The sequence below is a fragment of the Hemiscyllium ocellatum genome (assembly GCF_020745735.1).
Source record: "Hemiscyllium ocellatum isolate sHemOce1 chromosome 27 unlocalized genomic scaffold, sHemOce1.pat.X.cur. SUPER_27_unloc_41, whole genome shotgun sequence".
In the NCBI taxonomy this organism is placed as follows: Eukaryota; Metazoa; Chordata; class Chondrichthyes; order Orectolobiformes; family Hemiscylliidae; genus Hemiscyllium; species Hemiscyllium ocellatum.
Window position 1 is genome coordinate 204959 of NW_026867511.1, and position 18122 is coordinate 223080.

The following is an 18122-nucleotide window of genomic DNA, read 5'->3' on the forward strand; positions in this document are numbered from 1 at the left end:
ATTGCCCTCTACTTTTGTATAATAAATCCTACGCCATTCATTGTGAAGACCGGGGTGGGTGGGTTGGGTGGACAATCTGATCCCACCATCGGCAGGCACATCCATGTCACGAGGACTTAGCCCTCCAACACCGGGGCCTTCGCCCATCGTGCCTTTCAGTGTTTTGCCTGTTCCTGACTTTTCACATTGATCCGGAGCCAAGAAGGGGTTTGTTTTCCTGATGTGCATGAACGAGAATTTTTTCAATGTTTCTGTTCAGTTCATGTCCCGAGAATAATAGAGTCAATCTCCCGGTGTCTTAAACAAGGGGATGATGTCTGGACTGTCTCTGCTCAGTCGGACAGTTCATCTTTCATTCTCCTCTAATTCCACTTCGCAAAGAGTTTCTCAAGATTCACAAAGCTGGAGACTGGGATTTCTGTTTTATTTCCTGAACATTTTAACATCTGCTAACTGACAACTTTTTGCCAACATCTCTTCCCTCATGTAACACTTGCATCATGTTCATGGATGAGGCATTTCCACTTTGTGGAGACATTCCCAAGTTTGGGAATGTTCTCTTTGCAGTGAAGAAGTTTAACTGGAGATATCCAGGGGCTGTTGGCAATGATGGGAGAAGAAGTGGTGGGAATGGACAGAAGAACCTATTGCCACTGACCAGGGTCAGTTACCAGAGTACAGGGTTTGAAGTTCTTTAATGGAATTCAGCATTTGTGTAGAACAAACACAGCGAATACTACAGAAAGCAAACGGGTCGAGCAGCATCTGTGGAAAGGTAAACGGAGCTGACGATTTGGGTGTGCTATGTTTTTTGTTCAGAACTCGAGTTTCCTGCATGGCAATAAATTCCCTGATGTGAGAAAACATGGCTTTATTGAGAAGAGTTTTGTGAAGTTTGAGCGATGATGCAGCCAACAGGAAGTCATTGAAAATCGCCAGCGAAGTAAACAAATTCAGCAGGATTCCAACCTGGTCGGGGGAATCTCAAAGGATGTCTAAGGCAGCAACGTTTTTCAGCCACAACCAGAGACCCCAAGTTGTGCTCTAATATTTCTCATGGAATGGGTCCAACAGGAAAGGTGAGTATTGGGCTTGTCATGTCTGCACCATAACCCCAATGCTTCCTGTTCTCCTGGATTTGATCAGAACAGCGGAGGCTAATGGAAAACTGAACTGAACTGCACACATTGATGAGAGGTAGAGCGGGTGGGAAAGATCCATTTCCATGTAAAGAGAGATTAATAATTAGGGCCGAAAATAAGAAAACACATAAAGAAATTTGGGGTTCTTTCAGTAAAGCTAAAGTAGAAATGTTCACAGAAAATTGTGATGAAAGTCTCTGGAGTTATTTTGATGAGAAGTGTTGATGATGTGAATACAATCGATAGGATGAACATAGATTGGTAAATGTATTTTATAACTGTTCTGTTCTAGCCCTGTGAGCGGAATCGGGACCTGAAGTAGTAAAAGCGACAATAACAACATCGATCTGAAATTGGTTACGTGACAGAAAACAGAGCTATCATTATCAGGTGGCTTTTGAACTGGAGGAGGTTTCCAGTGAAATTAGCTTGAGGCTTGACGTATGCAAGATCAAAGTAATTTAGGTAAAGCAAAGAAATGCTGTTCTCATTAGCAGACAGTGAAAGGATTACAAGACGCAGATTAAACATTTTCAGCAAGTGATACAGGGGACTGCGAAGAAAAGTAATATAAACTGTGAACAACAATGTTCTGGAGCACATCACATTCAAAGATCGAAAACACCCAGGTCCTGATTAACCAGGTGTCACTGTCAGATTGTATTGTGGTGCTTTTCTGCAAAGCATCCACTTGCAATGTTCTCCTAAAAGAGTGACAAACCTATTCCTGTCAGCCAAGGATAGAAAATCTGAAGGGATGAATAAGTTTCTTATTTTCTGAAGATTCACAAAACGGAGACTGCGTTTTGGTGTTTGTTCCCTTTCCTCTCCCAAGAGTTGCGGCGGTGAGTTGGGGATAGTGAAATGTGCCCATGAGCAGCATGTGGTTCCATTTCAGCTTCCCCTCCTCTGACAGCGCTGCGACGTGTCTCTGATGTTCTCAGGGACTTTTACTGACGCGGGACAGTGAAAAGAGTCTCGCTCAGGCCCTAAAATTATTGAATTCGATATTGGGACCGGAGGGATGTATGGTCCCCAAGTGGAATATTCGGTGCTCTTCGTTCTGCTGGTGCTGAGCTTCACTGGGACAATACAACAAACCTGAGACAGAGATGTTGGCCAGGGAATAGGATGGGGTGTGGTATTGGCAGGCAACTGGAAGCTCAGGGTCTTTTTTGCAGGCAGAACGTAGATGTTCTGCGAAGCAGTCACCCAGTTTATGCTTCGTTTTCCCCAATGGAGATGAGCCTATATTGTGAGCAGCAAATGCAGTACACTGAGTTGTGGGTAGTGCAGGTAAAGTGCCACTTCACCTCGAAGGTAAGTTTTGCCCCTGAGATAGCGAGGAGTGAATAGGTAAATGGGCTGGTGTCACACATTCGGCAGTTGCAGGCGAAAGTGCATCTCAACCTGCAAGTTTACATTGAGAAAACACCGGACTTGAACTCCCAAGTCTCTTTGCACTTCGGATTTCTTCATTTTCTCCCCATAATTCCTCTGTTCCAACAGTGACTATCTGATGTCAGGGCAGCACCAGTGATTTCCTGACATATGGATTGTATTTGGGGATACCAAGGAATGTCAGGAACTGCGAGTATCTCAGGAGCAATCGTTATTCCTGGCGGAGGCAGAGAGGAATGTGGTGTGGTCCTGTAAACTCCAGAACTTTGATAGCTTCATGAGTCAGCAATAACTCTTTCTGGACCAAGAAACGAAAAGGCCACTGAGAAACTGCTCCATGGAAGTTAACAAATAACATACATTAACTCGCTGTCACTCTGCTATGACAGGAGGAGCTGGAACCCCCTGATAGATTGAAACACAAAACTGGTAATCTCTTGATTATGTTGTAAAAATATCGGTATAATGTTATTCACACCACGCAGTCACCAGCAGAGGGAAGCGGCTTTGTGTTTAAACCGAGTGATGAACAGCTTGTGTTTTCATTCTCACATTGGGGAGAGCTGAGCATTTACCCAAACACTGGGCATACCACCTCCCTGACACAGTGTTCACAAATCAAACTGACAGCAAAGCTTCACGTGTGATCGAAAGTTTCCACAAAGAAGACTTGGCTCAACAGATATGCGGAGTGAATGTAATCCTTCCTTGATTTGAAAGGTAAGAAGCTGATTGTTTGTGAGCCTGACACGATTTGAACATGCAACCTTCTGATCTAGAGTCAGACGTACTACCGTTGCGCTACAAACTCACGTATCACCAATGGCCTCTATTCATGCTTGAGGGAAGTGATCGCACTACAATGATTTTACGTTATGAGTAACAACGGAGATCAACAGTTCATGTCTGTTCTGTTTCTCCCCCCTCTCTTTAGGTCTCTCGAAACAATTTCCAACTCTCTCTCAATAAAAATCTGAAAGAATTGCAGATGCCGTGTGAACCCGCCGGTGGGTCTGAAGATTAGAGGAATCGCTGAAGGCCTTCCCACACTCGGGACAACTGAAAGGCCATTACCCCGTGTGGACTAGCTGATGCCTCAGCAGGGCAGAGGAATCACTGAAAGCTTTCCAGCACTCGGGGCAGCTGAAGGGCCTCTCCCCCGGTGTGGAGCAGATGTTGCTCCCGCATGGTGCCCACTTGACTGAATCCCTTCCCACACTCGGGACAGTTGAAGGGCCTCTCTCCTATGTGGACCCGCTGGTGGGTCAGCATGGAGGAGGCCTGGGTAAAGCCCTTCCCGCACTCGGGGCGGGAGAATGGTCTCTCCCCCGTGTGGACCTGCTGGTGCCTCAGCAGGGTGGCGGCCGTGCAGGAGAATGGCCTCTCCCTGGTGTGACTGCGCTGATGAGTCTCCAGGGCAGACGGGACACGGAAGCCTTTTCCACAGTCGCCACACTTCCACGGTTTCTCCACAGGGCGAGATTCCTCGGGATTCTCCATGGCCAAAGCTTCACCTGCACACAAACATGTGTATAGCCCCTCCCCGCCGTGAATTCCTCGTTCCTGGCCGTATCACTCTTCCAGGCTCCACACTCAGTGCGGTTCAACAGTAGGGTCTCTCATCCAGTCCCACTGATGCTGAAAATGTACTGAAACAGGAAACAAAAAGCTTTGCTCCTTCTCACTGAATTTAAGTTGAAAATAGCTGAGGTCCTGATGGATTGAGTGACTGTCAGATATTGATGTCAAAGCAAGGATTGCAGATGCTGTACAGTGAGTCGAGAAGTGTGCTGGAAAAGCACATCAGGTCAGGCAGCATCTGAGGAGCAGGAGAGTTGATGTTTTGGGCAGAAGTCCTTCATCTGTTGATTTGAAAATTCTATCTTCAAATACTCTGTAAAAAGAGATTATAAATGTCATCACTGTCAGTCGGAGTAGAAACTCCGAACAAGCAATTCTACTCAGTGAGTCACCCCTCAGACTCTGCCGCACTAGGGAAAACAACCCCATCCTATAGTTCCATCTTCACTCACCCGGATAATTAAGATTCATACCTGAGTTTGCTCCCTCCCCGGATTCACTCCAGTTGCTCAAGTGAACAAAGGTCCCTCCCTTCTCTCTCTCGCCCCCAGGATAAAGAGTTACCCAGACGGAAAGAGTTTCACTCTGAAACTGACAGGGCCACTTCCACGTTGTGACATTAATAATGATTCACAAGATCAGACCTAGGCCAACACACAGCCCCGCACTGCACCGGCTCCGGACGCCGGCGTGGGACTGACCCGCATTACGCCTGCTCCAGATGGCCGGCATCCAACGGACCTGCTCCGGAGGGACGGCAGCATCCAGCTGACCCTCACTGTGCCTACTCCAGACGGCAGCATCCGGCTGACCCTCACTGCGCCTACTCCAGACGGCCGGCGTCCGGCTGGCCCTCACTGCGCCTGCTGCGGTCGGACGGCATCCGGCTGGCCCTCGCTGCGCCTGCTGCGGTCGGTGTCAGACTGACCCGCATTACGCCCGCTCCAGACGGCCGCCGCAGGACCTGCGCTGCCCTGCACAGTTGGGAAAATCTCTTCCCTTCAACAAATCCCCACAGTGTGGAAGCAAGCATTTCGGCCCAACGAGTCCACACCCATTCCTCTACATTCACCCTCTGACTAATCCACCCGAACCGGAGGGCAGAACTAGAAGGCATAGGTTTAGGGTGAGAGGGGAAAGATATAAAAGAGACCTAAGGGGCAACCTTTTCACAAAGAGGGTGGTACATGTATGGAATGTTCTGCAAGAGGAAGAGGTGGAGGTTAGTACAATTGCAACCTTTGAAAGGGATCTGGATGGAATATATGAATAGCAAAGGTTTGGAGGGATATGGGCTGGGTGTGGGAAGGTTGGACGAGATAGGTTGGGATATCTAGTCAGCATGGACAAGTTGGATCGCAGGGTCTGTTTCTGTGCTGTACATCTCGACGACTCTGTTTCAGCTCAGACAATGCATGAAAGGTGTGAGATCAGAGCCTGTCTATCCTAACCTTGAGTCAGCCTGGTTCTATTTTCAAAGTTGAATTTACATAATACTACATGTATTGACTACCTGGAGATTGTTCATTTTAGGAGCAAAATAGAATGTATCAGCAAATATAATGCTGCAAGCACAAATTCATTGCCATGGACTTGTGTGTACACACAAACGCATGACAGAAATAAAATGTCTATTTCTGTGCTGCATATCACACAGACATTGAGATAACAGATGCTTTATTTCTGTGGTTGTAAATGTTGTTGTAATTTATAGCTGGGTACTAATAGTAGATGTAAGGGACAGAATTCCTCAAAATAGGGCACTATAAGTAACGTGGGAGAACCCTATTCTGGTTTACTTACTAGTGAACAAACATTAAGCACAAGTATCTATTTATTTCTAATTTTGTTTCGTTTTTCTTGTTTGATTCCCTGCCATGACAACACTGTATCTGGATGGTTGACAGGCTGAGATGGTGTGTTGGGTCTCGATTGACTTCAATGTTTTATTGTTCCAAATGGTGTAAAATGTGTGTCAAAGCTTCAGCAGAAATCCAGCATAGCTGACAGACTAACATTTTATTCTTAGCGAACAGGGAGATCAACAGAGGAGAGAGAAATCAGGACCTGAAATCTGAGCTGACACCAGACTACCCTGGGATCAATGCTTTGATTAGCTGTGCCAACCCTCGACCTTTACCTCGCTTCCCATTTGACTATCCCCTCAATATTCAGGATACAATCCTTGTCATCCTGAAGCTGGGTTAGCCATTGGAAATGCAGGGTTATAGTTCCACAGTAATAAAAGCAGGAGTAGGCCACTTGTCCTGTCAGGCCTACTCTGCCATTCATTAAGATCATGGCTGATCAATCCACCATCGCAGTTCCTCCTCCCTGCATTGTCAAAGCTATCCTTAATTCACCAACCATGCAAAAACCCATCCAACTGTGTCTTCAATATACTGAAGTGGCCTCTACTGCTTCACTGGGCAGAAAATTCCACAGATTCACTACTCTCCAGGAAAAACAGTTCCTCCTAATCCTTGTTTGAAAGCTACTCCCCCTAATCTTGAGGTGTAATCTCGCCCAACAGCAACGAATTCACACTTTCCACCAAAATCTGGGATAGACGGACTCACTCAGTTGTTTGCTCTTAAATGAAAGATTTCACTGTTACAACTTCTGCTCCCAGTCAGGGCAAAACATCTTTGACAGCTGTTCTGAAGGTCCAGTCTTCACAACCACACTTGTGAATCATTCTCCTCTCACCTCAAATATGCACTGTCTAGTTTTGGACTGCACCATCCTGGGGAAAAGATCTTGGGTACTCACCCTATCCAAGCCCGTTACAACCTCAATAAGGTCATCCATCAGTCTCCGATGCTCCAGGGAAAATATCCCTGGCCTATTCTGCCTCTCCCAGTAGTTCAAACCCTCCAACTCTGGTAACAGCCTTGTAAATCTTTTCCAACCTCTTTCAAAGTTTCACAACATCTTTCCTATATCAAGGAGACCAGAATTGAATGCAGTGTTTCAAAAGTGGCCCAACCAATTTCGTGTACAACGGCCACATGAACACCCAACTCCCATACTCAATGTTCTGACCAATAAAGGAAAGCATACCAAACGCCTTCTTTACTATCCTAGCTACCCAAGACTCCACTTTCAAAGAATTATGAACCTGCACTCCAAGGTCTTTGTTGAGCAACACTCCCCTCAACTGTGTCAGTTCTGCCTGGATTGCTTGACCAAAATGCAACTCCTCACATTTGGCTAAATTAAACTCCATCTCCCACTCCTTGGCCCAATGACCCATCTGCTCAATTCCCATTTATAGCAAACTCTCTTTCCTCTCTTATTCCCTAGAAGCTGAAAATCTCCTTCCCACACACATTCCCTCCATTCTCACTTTGCTGAACCTAATTCCTGCTGCATCTCATCCTGAAGGGTCTGGTTCATGTTGATCCACAGGCCCACACTCTAATTGAAACATACAGAATACTGAATGGCCTGGACAGACTGGACGTTGGGAAGATGTTTCCATTGGTAGGAGAGACAAGAACCTGAAGGCACAGCCTTACAGTAAAGGGAAGGCCCTTTTTGGAACAGCGATAAGGAGAAACTTCTTCATCCAGAAAGTGGTGAATCTTTGGAATTCATTGCCACAGAAGGCTGTAAAGGACAGGTCATTGAGAATATTTAAGACGGAGGTAGACAGGTTCTTGAGGATCAAGGGTTACGGGGAGAAAGCAGGAGAATGGGGCTGAGAAACTTGTCAGCTGCGATTGTGTGCTATCAGCAGACCTGATGGGCTGAATGGCCTAATCTCAACTCCTATGTCTTATGGTCTCTTGCTGTCCTGGACACAGAGGGTGAGAATTGGGAGCAGTATTAGGACATTTGATTTTTCAAGCCTGGACCAGTATTGCACAGATCATAACTGGATCTGAAAATACCTACAATTTGGTGGATAGGCTGGGACAGTTTTCATTGGAACATAGGAGGTTGAGAGGTGACATTGCTGAGGTTGGTTAAATCATGACTGATATAGCTAACATGAATGGCAGGTGTCCTTTCCCTTGAGTGGGGGTTTCAAGATTAGGGAACAAATTTTGAAGGAGAGAGGAGAAAGATTTGAAAGACACGAGGGACACTATTTTTCATTTTACACAGAGAGTGGTTCATGTGTGGAATGAATGTTCAGAGGAAGTGGTGGATGCAGGTGCAGTTATCGCACTTAAAGGACATTTGGATAGGTATCTGAATAGGAAAGATTCAGAGGATATGGACCAAATACTGGGGGGTGGGACTAGTTTAGTTTGAGAACATAGTCAGCATGGACTGGTTGGACTGAAGGGCCTGTTTCTGTGCTGTCTGACACTGGAACAGTTCTATACTGGTCTTGAAACCATTTTCTTGACATCCCCCATAAACATCCATTTCATTGTTGTTCAAAATATCAGATGAACTCAGCAGTGAATATGTTCAATGACCCCCTAACTGCAGCAAGACATCCCCACTTCTGAACTCAATTCCTCTTGCTAATATACCACTTGCCTTGCTGATTGCTTGCTGCACCTGTCTGACAACTGGCAGTGACTGGTGCAGAAGGACACTGAGGTCCCATTGTACATCTACACATCATCCTTCATGAAGGGCTCGTGCCCAAAACATCAACTCTCATACTGCCTGACGAGCTGTATTTTTCCAATGCCACACTGCGACTCTGATCTTCAGCATCTGCAATCCTCACTTTCTCCACATCCCAATGTATCACATTTAAAAACGCACCTCCTTTCTGCACAACAAAGGCTATAGCTTCACATTGAGGTACTGCATTTGCCATGTGTTTGCCAACTGTGTCCAAAATTTCCAGAGTCTGTCTGCACCCCAGAGAATCACTCCCTTTCCTTTCAGCTGCTGCAAGTCAACACTACATGAACAGGGATATCGGCTGGGTGCTGGCAAGCAGGACGAGATTAGGTTGCAATATCTGGCCGACATGGACGGGTTGGACCGAAGGGTCTGTTTCCGTATTGTCCATCTCTATGACTATAATTGAACACCAAAATGAAAACTAAATGGAAAAGGGGATGAGAAAAGAAAGTGCTGTACTCACAGATGTTAGACAGAAGGAAGTTACAGTCTGGGGTGAAGCTCAATCTTCACAGCAGCGACAGAAGCTCATTCTCCTCCTTCCGCATTCAGACAATAGGGGTGCTCTAACTGGCAGGAGGACCAATCTCCATCCGGTCCTCCAGGCTTTACCATTGGTCCATCTAAAGGAAGTCGCGTGCCGTTCTTCGGACTTCGAGGAGCATGCGTACTACTTTGCTGACACCGGTGAGCATGCGCCTTCCTCGCCGACACCTCGGAGCATGCGCAGTGTGCGCTTTGGTGACTACTGTTACTGACAGATGTAAAGAATCTAAAGGCCAAAAGGAGAAAAAACGGCTGGAGCCACAATTTTATTTTTCCCTGTGGCTCGACGTTGTATTCTTTTTGCATTTTGTCTGGCTGCTCAACTTTTGTAAGTCTTTTCACCAGGGCAGATGAAGTTGTAAACTGGAGGACATCGGTTTAAGGTGAGGGGAGAAATATTTAAAATGGTCCGAAGAGGCAACTTTTTCGCACAGAGGGTGGTGTGTGTACGGAATGAACTGCCAGGCGAAGTGGGGGAGGCTGGTGCATTTACAATGTTTAATAGGAATCTGGATAGGTATATGAATAGGAAGGGTTTAGAGAGATACGGTTAAGTTCGGATATGGTTAGATTAGTTAAATTCCCTACAGTGTGGAAACAGGCTCTTCAGCCCAACCAGTCCACACCAACCCTCCGAAGAGTAACCCACCCAGACCCATTTCTCTCTGACTAATGCACCTAACACAATGGGCAATTTAACATGGACAATTCACCTGACCTGCACATACTTGTACTGTGGGAGGAAACCGGAGCACTCTGAGGAAACCCACGCAGACACGGAGAACGTGCAAATTCCACACTGACAGTCACCCGAGGCTGGAATCGAACCGGGAACTTCGGTGCTGTGAAGCGGCAGTGGTAACTACTGAGCCACCGTGCTGCCATTCAAGTAAATGTCTCCCTGCGGGGAAGAGGGACAATCAAGAGTCAACCATTCTGCTGTGGGTCTGAAGTCACATGTAGGCCAGCCTGGGTAAAGAATGCAGCTAGGACAACTGAGTGAATCCTTTCCCACAACGGCAATTTCCTTCCCTAAAAAGGATATGAGTGAATCAGATGTCATTTACCCACCACCAATTCAAAAGATCACATTAGTTTTGTTTCCTTCATATGTAAATCCCACAACTTTTTAAAAGTTACATTCTCAAGATAGCTTTAACATTAGGTGCCATCTCAGCTCAGATAATGCATTGAAAGTATTAGGTTAAAGTCTGTGTTCCAATATTTCTATCCTACCCATGCCCCTTATTTTATAATCCCCTATAAGGTCACTTAGCCTCCGAAACTCCAGGGAAAACAGCCCCAGACCTTTCAGCCTCTCAATATAGCTCAAATCCTCCAACCCTGGCAACATTCTTGTAAATCTTTTCTGAATCATTTCAAGTTTCATAACATTCTTTCAATAGGAAGGAGACCAGAATTGCACGCAATATTCCAAAAGTGGCCTTACCAACGTCCTGTACAGCTGCAACACGACCTCCCAACTCCTATACTGAATGCTCTGACCAAAAAATGAAGGCATAACAAACATGTTCTTCACTATCTTATCTACCTGTTTCAAAGGGAGACTCCCTCTGGGCAACATCTGGGAACAAAGCAATGTCTCTTTCCATTCCTTATCCGGGGGCGGGGGTGTGGGGGTGGGTGGGTTTGGACTCGCCCACACTGGGGAAACAACATCAGTATTCACCCTATCCATACCACTCATGATTTTTTAACCTTAGTAAGGTCACCCCTCAACTTCTGTAGCTTCAGAGAAAACCAATCCCAGCCTATTCATCCTCTCTCTTCACCTCAAACTCTTCAATCTTGACAACAGCCTTGTAAACTTTTTCTGAATCGTTTAAGTGTTAAATCCTTTCCAAAGCAGAGAGACTGGAGCTGAACATAGTATTCCAGAAATAGCCTCAATTATTTGGGATATCTGGTCGGCATAGACGTGTTAGACTGAAAGGTCTGTTTCTGTGCAGTGGAGTTTTATGGCTCTATGGTAGGGACATAACCCATGTCTACATTCCCCCCTCCATCCTGCCACTTGTTGTGTGGTTCAAACCATGGATCTCAGTTGGTCACCAGATTCTGACAATGTCCAAATACCTTGAGGCATTTCTCACATACGCTACCAGGATTGTAGCCGCAGTAAGAAACTTTATTTTTCCTAATTTTAATTGTCCAACCTTCAGCAGTGGAAGAGCTCTCTCTTCTAGCCATGTAATGATCCTGACAGCCTCACTGGGAAGGGAGAAAGTGGAGCTAATCTTTACACGGGGCAGATTTTGTCACAGACTCAGAGGAGGCGAGGACTGCAGATACTAGAAAGTCAGTGTCAAAAAGTATGGCACTGGAATGTGATGAAGGGCTTATGCTCGAAACATCAACTCTCCTGCCCCTCGATGCTGCCTGACCTGCTGTACTTCTTATAGTGCCACACTTTCCAACTCAGATTTCTTCAAAGAGTCAAACATTTCAGGTATATACCTCCTGATGTCACTGCATGTTCCAAATCGTTAAGAGTCTCTTAATAGATGCTCAACTGACCAGTGAATGTGTGCTATCTTGAATACTAATACAAGTCACACCTACATAAAGAGATTAAAAACTCTCTACTCGGTGTGGCTGAAGAGGTGTCTCATCAGATGGGACGGCCGACTGAAGGCCTTCCCACACACTGAGCAGGTAAATGGTTTTTCCCCGGTGTGAACACACTGGTGTATCTGCGGGGCAGAGGAATCTGTGCTCCCTGAAGGTGGAGCAGGAGAACGGCTTCTCGCTGGTGTGAATGTACTGGTGAGTTAGCAGAGAAGTCGCATGGGTGAAGTCCTTCTCACACACTGAGCAAATGAATGGCTTCTCCCCGGTGTGAACCCGCTGGTGAGTCACTAGGTGGATAGGTGAACGAATGCCTTCCCATACACTGAGCAGGTGAATGGCCTCTCCCCAGTGTGACCATGATGATGGGTATCAAGCAGACACAGGAATTTGAATTCTTTCCTGCAATCCTCACATTTCCATGGTTTCTCCATCACGTGGAAGTCCTGGTCTCTCTCCAGGTTTGACAATCAATTGAAAGACCACTCACACACGGAATGTGTTCTGTCTCTTGTCACTGCAAATGGGATGTTGCTATTTCAGGCTGTGTATCCGCTTAGAGCTCTTCCCACAGTCAGTTCACTGCGACACTCTCACTCAGGTCTGTGTGCTTCAGTCTCACTGATGTTTGAAACCTTTTGAAGCAGACAGGGCAGCAGAGAAATAATAAATCCTGAGAGATTCAAAGGCTGATGACGATTGTCTCTATCAGATCTTGTTTTGATATTTCTGGCTGCAATTCCTTCCCTTTCTCATATCCTGTAAAAGGAGATTACAGGAAGCATCACCATCTGCACAGGATAGAAATTCAAAATAGACAATTCAGCTCATTGAATCTGCTCCACCATTTATTACCATAATGTCTAATATTATAATCCAAAAATCCACATTCATGCCTTATTATTGATTCACTTATTGACTAAAATTCTGCCCACCATCTGCCTTGACTATACTTAGTGATAGAGATTCAATAGCCCTGTCATTCATTACCCTCTGAGAGAAGATATCCACCTCATCTCCATCATATGTATGTGGACACTTAAGATTAGAGGCTATTCCTTCTGGTCTGAGACTCTCCCAAAAATGAACACTATCTTTTTGGCAACTAACCTTTCAGGCCCACTAAGATTCTGATATTTATTCATTAAGATCTCCTCTCATTCTTCCAAACTCGAACGAATGCTCAACTAAGCTACTCAACATTGCATCATTTGCAAACACATCAATTCCCAGGATTAATTTTGAGAACGCTCTCTCACCAGTTTCCAATGTTTCTGTCATCTCCTCTACTTCGAGGGACCAGAAGTGCAAAACACACAAGTTACAGCATAATAAAAGAATGATAAAGAATAGACATTTTTCTAGCAGCAATTCGAAGTTGTGCAAAAAATTTCAGATAGAAAAAGAGTCCAATCATACAGTGTTAAGGAGTCAGATGGTTTGGGGGAAGAAACTGTTGCACAATCTGGTCGTGAGAGACTGAATTGGGAGGTGGGTTGGGGGGGGCGGGGGCGGGGAAGTTGGAGTTCCTTGCTGCCACATAATTGTGTGCCTCAAACTATGCATAAAAAGTTGTTCAACTCATCCAGCAGTGGGGATGCACCACCAGCACAACCAGACAATGCTGTTCGGTGTGTCATGATGGCCTGGATGGCCTTCCACACGCTCAGTTTATCACTGCTGTCCTGAAAGTGGCTGTGTATTTTTTGTGTGTATGCACATTTTGACTCTTTGATGCCCGGGTCAGGTTGGCCCTCACTGTTGTTAGGCCCGCCTTGTCATCTGCTATGAAGGTAGAATCACAGGTCCTCAGCACTGCACACACCTTTGCAGTCATTCATGGCTTCCAGTTGGGCAAGAAGTGATGGTCTTGGACAAAATGACACCGTCAATACACTTGCTAACGTCGGAAATAGCCGACACCATGTACTCCTCTAAATTGATGGAATCGCTATCATTTGTCATCTCCCTGAACACACACCAGTCAGTGCGCTCAAAACAGTCTTGAAGAGCAGAAATGGCTCCACTTGGCCTGGTTTTACCTGCTTCAGAACCGGTCTGACACGCCTGTATACTGGGATTAGCATAACAGAGATGTGCTCTGAGGAGCTGAGGTAGGGCAGAGATATCAGTTTAACCCCAGAATGAGAAAAGAAATTGAAAAGGATGCGAAGGGTGTAGAAAGAAAGTGCCGTACTCACAGATGTTGGACAGAGGAAGGAAGTTGCAGTCTAGGGTGAAGCTCTATCTTCATTCAGAGAACAAGTAGCAGCTTCCCGAGCTCATTTAGACAATAGGTGAGCTCTGATTGGCAGGAGGACCAGACTCCTTTCTGGTTCTCCAGGGTTTGCAATTGGTCAGTCGACAAGTATGGTTCATGTCTTTGTGCGACGTACGGGCCGTTGGCCAAAAGGACCTAGAACACAGCGACATCACCAGTCGGAGCTGCGATTCCTATTGGCTCCTTCAGGACGCCCCGCCCTCCATCGTGAACGTCACAACGTGGGTCGAGGCCAGTTTCAGAGGGAAACTCCCTCCCTCTGGGAAACATCTACGAACAAATCAATGTCTCCCCTTTGCATTCGTCATCCTGGCTTGGAGACAGGGAGGTGTAAAACTATTCAATATAGCAGCTGGAAAAAGAGGAAGTGAATCAAATAGAAGGGGTTTCAGATTCTCTCAGTCTCTCAAGGCTTTCAGATCCGCAAGGCATTTATCAGGACTGGAAATTGAGAAGGGACAGAGATCTATCAAGTGTTATTAAATGGTGATATATTCAATGTGCTAGCCACTGAGATTCAAATACAATTATCTGTTGTATTTTTGTCCTTTAGCTATGTCATATACTTCCAATTATAGAATTATTGAAGGGAACAGTAAGTGATCATTGGACAGAGACCTCCCAATTCATATACTCAATGCTCTGACCAATATAGGGCTACTTTCTCTGGAGTGTCAGAGGGTGAGGGGTGACATTATACAGGTTTATAAAATCATGAGGGGCATGGATAGGGGAAATAGACAAGGTTTTTTTTCCCCTGGATGGGGGAATCCAGAACTAGCAGACATAAGTTTATGGTGAGAAAAGGGACCTAAGGGGTAACTTTTTCACGCAGAGGGTGGTGCATGTATGGAATGCGCTATTAAAGGATGTGGTGGAGGCTGCTACAATGACAACATTCAAAATGGCATCTGGATGGGTATATGAATAGGAAGGGTTCGAGAGATATGGGCCAAGTGCTGGCAAATGGGACTAGTTTAGGTTTGGATGTCTAGTCAGCATGGACAATTTGGAATGAATGGTCTGTTTCCGTATGTACATCTCCATGATTCTAAGGCTCTATGCCTCTCCCTAGAGCTCAAACCCTCCAAGCCTGGCAACATCCTTGCACATCTTTTCTGAGCCCTTTCAACTCTAACATCCTTCTGATAGCAAGAAGGCCAGAATTGAACACAATATTTCAGAAGTGGCCTCACCAATTTGGGATAACTGGTCAGCATGGATGAGTTGGACGGAAAGGTCCGTTTCCATGTGATTAGGTTCTGTGACTCTATGGTAGGGATATAACCCATGTCTGCATTCTCTTCTCCATCCTACCATTTGTGGTTTGGCTCAGACTCTGGGAACATCAGTGGGCCACACAGACCATGACAATTTCAAAAATACCTCCAAAAGCCACCGGGATTGTAAGACATTATCAGAAACTCTCATTTTTCCAATTTGTTCAACCTTCAGTAATGGACAAGCATTCTCTGTTTCCCATGTTATCGTCCCGACAGCCTCCTGGGGAAGGGACAAACTGGAGCCAATCTTTCCATGGGAAAGATTTCTTCACAGAGTCAAACATGACAGGTCTACATCTCCCGACTCCACTGCATGTTCCAAATCAGTAAGTGTGTCTTAATAGGTGCTCAACTGACCAGTAAATGTAAGCACTCTTCAGTATTAATAGTCGAGAGTGCGTTGCTGGAAAAGGACAGCAGGTCAGGCAGCATCCCAGGAGCAGGAGAATCGTTGTTTTGGGCATAGGCCCTTCATCAGGATCGATGTTCAGGCAGAAGCCCTTCATCAGGATCAGCTATTCCTCAGAACTGCCTATGGAACCATCTGATCGCAGTTGGACTCCGGACCACATTCAGCCCAACACAGTTTGAACCTGATCAGGATACCCAGTACACCTACAAATTCAAAACCTTCAGCAACAATTCTGTTTCCGAATCCTCTGCTCCATGCTATCAGCCATGCACCGCCACCTACTCTACCTGCAGTCAGTCCTGCCTCAGCAATACTCCCCTTCCTCTTGAATACTAATACAAGTCACACCCACAAAGAATCCAAACGTGCTCTGCTTGGTGTGACTGGATTGGTGTCTGAGCAGATGGGATGACTGATTAAATCCCTTTCCGCACGTGGAGCAGGTGAAAGGCCTTTCCCCAGTGTGAACCCGCTGGTGTCTCTGCAACTGGAATAATCTGTGAATCCCTTACCATACACAGACCAGGAGAACGGTCTATCCTCAGTGTGGATGCACCTGTGCACCAGCAGGATGGATGAATGGCTAAACCCTTTCCCACAGACGAAGCAGGTGAGCAGCCTCTCCCTGGTGTGAATGTGCCGGTTTGTCTGCAGGTCAGAGCAGTTAGTGGATCCCTTCCCACACTTGGACCGAGTGAATGACCTATCCCCGGTGTGAACCTGCTGGAGGGTCACCAGGGTGGATAAATGAATGAAGCCCTTCGTGCACATGGAGCAGGAGAACAGTCCCTCCCTGGTGTGAACCCGAAGGTGCATAAGCAGGGCAGACAAATTAATGAATACCTTCATGCAGACAGAGCAGGAGGATGGTCTCTTCCCTGGTATGGACCTATTGGTGGATCAGCAAGGCAGATGACTGGGTGAATCCGTTCATGCACTTAGAGCAGGCGAACAGCCTCTCTCCGGTGTGAGCCGGCTGGTGGGTCACCAGGGTGATAAATAAATGAACTCCTTCCCACACACGAAGCAGATGAAAGGTCTTTTCCTCATGAAACTCTACCGGTGGATCACCAGGGTGGATAAATGAATGAAGCCCTTGCTGCACATGGAACAGGCGAACGGCTGCTCCCCGGTGTGACCATGGCAATGACATTCAAGCAAATATGGAATTTTGAATTCCTTCCCACAGTCCTCACATTTCCACGGTTTCTCTATGATGTGGGAATCCATGTCTCTGTCCAGCTTCGACAACTGTTTGAAGGACCACTCACACATGGAACGTGTTAAATCTCTTGCCACTGCCATTCACCAGGCTTACTTTCCAATTAAGAAGATCATGCATGTCCTGCTGTAGTGTTAACTTCATTTGCTACCTGTACTCAATAATCTTTCATTCCCTATCACTTAAAATTCAGTTCAATTCAGCCTTGAATACATTCAAAGAGCCTGTCTCTATTACTCTCTGTGTGGGAGCATTGCAATAAAGAAGAGCGAATAAATTCCTCACTCTGCCTGATATGGGAAAGCCCTTATTTATAATCTGTGTCATCCGGTTCTAGATTCTCTGACAAGGAAGCATTTTGTTGGCATCTATCCTGACAAGCCTCCCCTCCTCAGAAAGTGCCATACTCACATGTTGGACAATGGAAGGAAGTTGCAGTCCGGAATGAAGCTCTATCTTCATTCAATTTCAGTGTAAAACTCCCTCCTCTAGACAACACCGAGGAGCAAAGCAATGTCTCCCCTTTTCCACTCTTCATCTTGGGAGGGAGAGATGGGGGGAAACTATTCACTTATTGCAACTGCAGTGAATCCAGGGAGGGACAAGACTCTGCAAAGGTGCTCAGATGCTCTCTGTCCCTCTTAAATGTATTTTCACTTTTTTCCTTAATTTGACACATTCATTTGAATACAATTTGCACCCTGGAAATGGATAGCTTTTTTACTCACGTACACAATTAAGAGGGTAGTTTCTCATGGAACTGAGCAGCATTTAAGGGATTAGCACATTGTTATAAAAAGTACATATGCGTTGCTTCATTTTGAGTATATCTAAGATGATTCACTGCTGTAAAAGTTTAATCGCTAATATGTTTCACCTTCTAATAACATTCTATATTTCTTATCATCTTTTTCATTTAATAGAATAGAAGGAAGTCATTCAGCAACTTAAATGGCTTTCTTTTCTCAAGCAGCTTTGATGTTTCATTTTCATGTCCTTGATTCAGCTCCATTTGCAGCATCTTTGACAGCATCTTGTTCTAGGTCATTGTGTATGGAGGAAAGCTTCA

At 45.7% G+C, this 18122-nt stretch overlaps 1 protein-coding gene across 1 annotated transcript in view; it reads right to left on the minus strand.

The window, feature by feature from the left end:
• The window catches only part of LOC132808329 (zinc finger protein 239-like), an 85713-nt gene extending 76465 nt beyond the window's left edge, over nucleotides 1-9248 (minus strand). The window contains exon 1 of the mRNA XM_060822089.1: nucleotides 9184-9248. The gene's annotated coding sequence lies outside the window, so the exon portion shown is untranslated. The remainder of the gene's footprint in view (nucleotides 1-9183) is intronic.
• Between the last annotated feature and the right edge of the window lie 8874 nt (nucleotides 9249-18122).